The sequence below is a fragment of the Gopherus flavomarginatus genome, chromosome 4 (assembly GCF_025201925.1).
Source record: "Gopherus flavomarginatus isolate rGopFla2 chromosome 4, rGopFla2.mat.asm, whole genome shotgun sequence".
Lineage (NCBI taxonomy): Eukaryota > Metazoa > Chordata > Testudines > Testudinidae > Gopherus > Gopherus flavomarginatus.
In genome coordinates, this window is record NC_066620.1 from 178,444,015 (window position 1) to 178,451,173 (window position 7,159).

Consider the following 7,159-nt stretch of genomic DNA (forward strand, 5'->3'; position numbering starts at 1 on the left):
AAAGGTTGAAAGAACTAGGCATGTTTAGTCTAGAGAAGAGAAATGAGAGAGGGGACCTGAAAACAGTCTTCAAATATGTTAAGGGCTGTTATAAAGAGTACCAATGGTAGGAGAAGAAAATTAAGCCTATTACTACAACAAGAGACTTAGAAAGATTCCATAATGTCAAACCTAACTATAAGGATAATTAACCTGTTCCAGTGCTTATCATGGGAGGTTATGGATTCCTTGTCATTTGTGATTTTTAAGAATAAGTTAGATAAACATCTGTCAGGGATGGTCTAACTATAGTTCATCCTATGTTGGCATTGGGGAATGGATTAGATGATCACTTAAGGTTCCTTCCAGTGTTGGATGATTCTAAGATGTTCCTCACTCACAGTACACATCTCAGTTATAATGCCTCTTTCTTAGAAATAGCTGGGTTACTAAGTACAACAGGCCTAATTTTCAGAGCTCCTGAGTATTCCCAGCTCCCATCTCAGACAATAGCAGCTGGAGCTATTGAAAGATAGCTAAATGGAATAAACATAAGTATGGATTTAGAAACTTATGTTTAAGTACCTACATTGGAAAATATTGGCCCTCTTTCCTAGTCACTCCTCCTCCTTTTTTAGTATATGAACCTTACATTAAATCTTATGGCTAAATCCTACCTTCCTCATTCAGTCAAAATTCCTTTTGCCTGTGGTCTACAGAATTTGATTGAAGTGGATCATCACAATTCTTTTCACAGTAACAGACTGACAGTATAAATATGATTATAACTTCAATTAACAGTATAATACTTGGCACTTCTACAAGGCCTTTCATTCAAGGATCTCAAAAGTCTTCAAACTTCGACCTCAATTCAATCCAGGGATGAATTTGACCCATTCATTTATATTCAAAACACCTCTGAGGTACATAATATCACAGCCAGAGCATGGGCAGTCAGAGATTAGAGCTCACTGTCACACAACAGAAGTCAGCTGGGTCAGCATACTTGTAGATTGGAAGCAGGCAACAAACTGGAGATCAGAAAACAATGCAGGAACCGGGAAACAAATTAGAGGTCAGGAAACACAAGCCAGATGCTAGGAATCAAGGCATATTGGAATGCCAGGGGATCAAGCCAGGGAAGCAGCAAGCACAAGTCACACAGTCCAGAGAAAAGGGAAGTTCACTTTTTCAGACAGCTTCCTGGGCCTGCTATTGGCTTAAGTAGGCCAGCAAGCCAGTCAGTCTGCCAGTTGGACCTTGGGCCACAGCTTCACACTGGGGCTGTGGTTCCTGGGTCTAACGTAAGCTATTCCCAGCAGGCTGCTAGATGGAAGACTGGAGTGTGGCTTTGCCCATGAAGCATGCCAACATGGGTTTGAAACCTGCCGACCATAACAGGTAAGTATTATACCAGCTATACAAATTACTCCAAGACACAACGAGAAATACTAGAACAGAAACAAGATCTGGATGGTTGATCAATATCTTTAAGAATAAAAAGGACAAACGGAAATTTGGAGCCCAAAAAGTGCTTTTTGTAGGTGTTCTCTTTTCCTGGGCAACATATTAGATCCCTGCCTCCCCCACACTACATAATTTTTACTTTTCTTCTCCCCCCTTAAAGGCCCAATCTCAGAACATCCTGTCTTTCCACACAATGAGGGTTGGACATGGTTTCTTCTACCATTCCTGGTTTGACAGGAAGGGGTTGCTTGAGAATGATATGAGGTACTCTCTATGATCTGAACTTGCTGCTTTTGCCATGGTTCCAGCCTAAATTGACCTGGATAGTGGAGAATGAGCTAGAACCAGGTCTCTTTTGTGGCAGCCCAGAGGCATTTCTCACAACCTTAATATCATTTAAGTTTGTTTTATATGTTAATTATAGAATCATAGGACTGGAAGGAACCTCAAGAGGTCATCTAGTCCAGTCCCCTGCAGTCATGGCAGGACTAAGCATTATCTAGACCAGTGGTTTTCAAACCTTTTCTTTCATGGATCACTTGAAAATTGCTGAGGGTCTTGGCAGACCACTTAATGATCCTTCCAAATGTTGTTTGTACCATTAGCCAACTATTGTAAAGCATTTTGGATAAAAGCGCTATATAAAAAACTTAAACATTTTTTGTTCTACAGATAAAAGTACACAACTCATATTTTAATATCAGTAGTCTTACCTTTCTAAGGTGATAGATGTGCCCTCTCTCCTGCACTGCAGCAGCCCCTGAGCTGGAGCACAGAAGGAGGGGGGTGTCTCCCCTGCCACAGCAGACACAAAGCAGAGGCTGGGAAGGAGGGCTGTCTCTCCCTGGCAGCTGCAGCCCTGGAGCTGGGGAAAGTCATCTCTTTCTCTGGCCACAGCAGCTCTGCATGCCTCAAATTCCCTTGACCCCCTCTTCTCACCCCACTGCACCCTCCCACCTACCCCCTATTCCCCCCAAGGCCACTACCTCACCTTACATGTACATCTTCTCTAGGGTCCAGGCACCTAATTAGTGGAGCCATGCCTGCATGGCTTCACTAATTAGGAGGGTGGCCCTTCATTCTCTTGTGTGCAGCCACCTAGGTGTGTAACTTAGAGGGAACTATCCATGGACCACCTGAATGGAGCTCATGGACCACAGTTTGAGAAACTCTGATCTAGATCATTCCTAACTGATGTTTGTCCAACCTGCTCTTAAAAATGTCCAATAATGGGAGATTCCACAACCCTCCTAGGCAATTTATTCTAGTACTTAACCTCCCTGACAGTTATGAAGTTATTCCTATTGTCCAACCTAAATGCCCTAGCTGCAGTTTAAGCTCATTGCTTCTTGTCCTATCCTTAAAGGTTAAGGAGAACTATTTTTCTTCCTCCTCCTTGTAACAACCTTTTATGTACTTGAAAACTGTTATCATGTCCCCTCTCAGTCTTCTCTTTTCCAGACTAAACAAACCAAATTTTTTCAATTTTCCCTCATAGGTCATACATATGATTATGTGTTAATATAGCAATTGTGTTAAGTTATGCTAAACTGATATCTTTTCAGCAATTGAAGTTCCATCAGAAAAGCACTAGTCTCCAAAGCAGTTTTCATTCAGAGCTTATGAGGCTCAAAACTTAATTTGCAAGCCTCCCTTAAATACTTTAAAATGTTATATTACAGATACGTGGTAACATCCCAGTGACTGTTTAAAATTGGCAATGCTAAGTATTAACTGCTTTAGAATTATGTACACTATTTTAAAATAAAGTAGCTGGTGTAATTCTCAAGAGAAATAAAACTTATTTTATTACAGGGTCATCTTTTATAATATAACTTTCACCAAGCAAAAATTGACTAGTTGAAAAGCCACTGAAAAGAGGGATTTTTTTCTGCTTAGATTTTTAATTTTAATTACACTGTATGCATACTTTAACTTCAGCCTCTTAGTTGGGAAATAAAGGAAAAGATACCTTGAAATGGTCCCTTGCACTACATTAAATTTCAACAAAGTAGCATTGTTGGTAAGTTGTAACTTGAAAAATATCACCAAGAAAGCAGTTTCTTTCATAAATGCTCACCACTGTCTTACATTTGTATTATTAGATGGATGTTATTTGCAGGCTGTGAGTGACTGCAGTCTTGTTAGGTATTTTTAGAAATTCTAACTAATTTTCTTTGCAAAAGTAAGGAACAGTCCTTCCCTTTTGCTGGGAGGCAGTACATGATATATACTTTGTATGATAAGGTTATGTGGCAAAGTACCTGCTTCTCCTCTGCTGGCTCAGTCCCTTGTTGCCTTGGAACCAGAGGCTTGGGCAAAGCAAAAGCCCTTCCCAGGCACACAGGGTCTGGCCAATCCCTTCTCAGTCAGTCCCTTGCTCTGTTTTTCTCTCCTTGTGGGGAGCGTGCAATCTGCCTTGCAGGAAGAGTTTCAGAATCCTACTACACCTATTCACTAGCAGCTGCTCCCCTCTCCCCCATCCCTGCCAGGGAGGGTTTAAAAAGGTCCCCAGCAATTGGGGCCAGCTGAAGCTAATTAGTTCCCTGGTAACCCCTGTTCCAGCTGAACCTTGTTTCTCCATGGCTATCTCCCCTCCATGGCTAGGGAGAGGCCTTTTAACCCTTCTGGGACTAATTACTACCCCTCTCCTAGTAGCTAATTGTCCTGAGTTTGCCACAGTTACATAAATAGTTTATAAAGTATTAATAAATTATTAATAGATATTTTAAGCATTTATAGCTGCCAATAATATGTTATAGATGATCTGTAACATTGGCGAGCACCCCTCGTGACTGAAGGTCATTCTATGGCTAGGGCCCTACCAAATTCACAATCCATTTTGGTCAATTTCACAGTAATAGGATTTTAAAAATTGTGCATTTCATGATTTCAGCTATTTAAATCTGAAATTTCATGGTGTTGTAATTGTATGAGTCCTGACCCAAAAAGGAGTTGTGTGGGAGTCTCAAGGTTATTGTAAAGGGGGTGTCCGGTACGGCTACTCTGACTTCTGCACAGCTGCTGGTGTTGGCGCTGCCTTCAGAGCTGGGCAGCTGTAGAGCGGCAGCTGCTGGCTGGGATCCCAGCTCTGAACGCTGAGCCGCCAGAAGCAGCAGCACTGAAGTAAGGGTGGCATGGTATGGTATTATCACTCTTACTTCTGCGCTGCTGGTGGGGCGCTACCTTCAGAGCAGGGCTCCTGGCTAACAGACACCGCTCTCCAGCTGCCCAGCTCTGAAGGCAGCACAGAAGTAAGGGTGGCAATACCACCTAAAATAACCACCTGATCCCCCTGAAACATCAGGACTCCAAATTTGAGAAACACTGGTCTCCACCATGAAATCCATATAGTATAGGGTAAAAGCACACAAAAGACCATATTTCATGGGGGGAAACCAGATTTCATGATCCGTGACACATTTTTTCATGGCCATGAATTTGGTAGGGCCCTATCTATGGCACCTTGCCTCTGTAGTTCCTGTCTTCTTGGCCCTTTAAGAACTCACAGTCCACAGGTAATTCTAGCAATCCCCAGAAGGGGTTGCATTTATTTAGTCTTCTTCAAACAAACTGGCCCGCCAGGTCCTAACACTAGGTCAGTATATTGGTATAACTATAGCTGTATAATTACACAGCTATATACAATTATAGTTATGGAAGTAAATTTCCCCATGTAAACAATCCCTTATGTTAGAATATAGATATGCAGTGTATTTTTATCACTTATCTAGTTATAGAGGTATAAAACAAAGAATCAAAATCACAAATCTGCCTGTGTATGGACCTTTTCTCATTAGGATCGCCTGAGGCCTGGTCTTAGGCTAAGACTTTATGGCTGCCTCTGCTGCTTAACCAAAATTAGGAAGCATATGGTCACATCCTGTTCCAAACCAGTCACGTTGAAATAAGATGGCATTGGGCTGTTAGGAATACAGTCCTGTCCTAATAGTGCCCATCACCACCAGATAAAGAAACTGATCTTAAGATGGTTAAAGAAAACTTAGTTTGATAGCATCCTGTCTGGCAAGAAATCACTTGTCAATGGTTGTGGTTGTGAAACCCTCATTTCTGTATCATTGTATATTTATGGCCCCCCACTTTTCTATTGTTAATCTGTCTGGTTCTCTAACTGTTTTTGTCTGCAGTATAATTAATTTTGCTACGTGTAAGTTAATTAGGGTAGCGGGATATAATTGGTTAGAGAATTATGTTACAATATGTTAGGTTTGGTCAGTTAAATTTCAGTAAAATGATTGGTTCAGTAAAATATAGCTGAGAATATTACTACACCTCTACCCCGCTATAACGCTGTCCTTGGGAGCCAAAAAATCTTATTGCGTTATAGGTGAAACCGTGTTATACTGAACTTGCTTTGATCCACCAGAGCGTGCAGTCCCACCCCCCCCAAAGCGCTGCTTTACTGTGTTATATCTGAATTCGTGCTATCGGGGTAGAGGTGTACATAAACTGGGGTGAAACAGGAAGTGGGGGAAAGGAAAATTGGAATAATGTTTGCTAAGGGGGGCGGGAATGGGAATGGGAACGGGAACATAGGCAAGGCTCTGCGGTGTCAGAACTGGGAAGGGGAACACGGGGTAAACTCTCTCTGGCTTCAGAGCTGGGAAGGGGGACAGCAGGTAAATGCTCTCTGGCGTCAGAGCTGGGAAGGGGGACATGGGGTAAACACTCTGCAGTGTCAGAGCTGGAAATGGAACACGGGGGAACAGACTCTATGGGCGTATAGAGATAAGACCGACTGGTGTGGACGCTCATTAAAAAAATAATGTGTTAATTAAATTTGTGACTGAACTTGGGGGAGAATGAATGTCTCCTATTCTGTTTTACACACATTCTACCATGTATTTCGTGTGATAGCAGTCTCAGATGATGACTCAGCACATGTTCGTTTTAAGAACACTTCCACAGCAGGTTTGACAAAATGCAAAGAAGGTACCAATGTGAGATTTCTAAGGATAGATACAGCACTCATCCCAAGGTTTAAGAATCTGAAGTGCCTTCCAAAATCTGAGAGGGATGAGGTGTGGAGAATGCTTTCAGACGTCTTAAAAGAGCAACAGTCCAATGCAGAAACTACAGAACCCGAATCACCAAAAAAGAAAATCAACCTTCTGCTGGTGGCATCTGAAAATGAACATTCTTATAGATAAACTAGGAAAGTACAATTTAGATGGGGCTACTATAAGGTGGGTGCATAACTGGCTGGATAACCGTACTCAGAGAGTAGTTGTTAATGACTCCCAATCCTGCTGGAAAGGTATAACAAGTGGGGTTCCGCAGGGGTCTGTTTTGGGACCGGTTCTGTTCAATATCTTCATCAACGATTTAGATGTTGGCATAGAGAGTACGCTTATTAAGTTTGCGGACGATACCAAACTGGGAGGGATTGCAACTGCTTTGGAGGACAGGGTCAAAATTCAAAATGATCTGGACAAATTGGAGAAATGGTCTGAGGTAAACAGGATGAAGTTCAATAAAGATAAATGCAAAGTGCTCCACTTAGGAAGGAACAATCAGTTTCACACATACAGAATGGGAAGAGACTGTCTAGGAAGGAGTATGGCAGAAAGAGATCTAGGGGTCATAGTAGACCACAAGCTAAATATGAGTCAACAGTGTGATACTGTTGCAAAAAAAGCAAACGTGATTCTGGGATGCATTAACAGGTGTGTTGTAAACAAGACACGAGAAG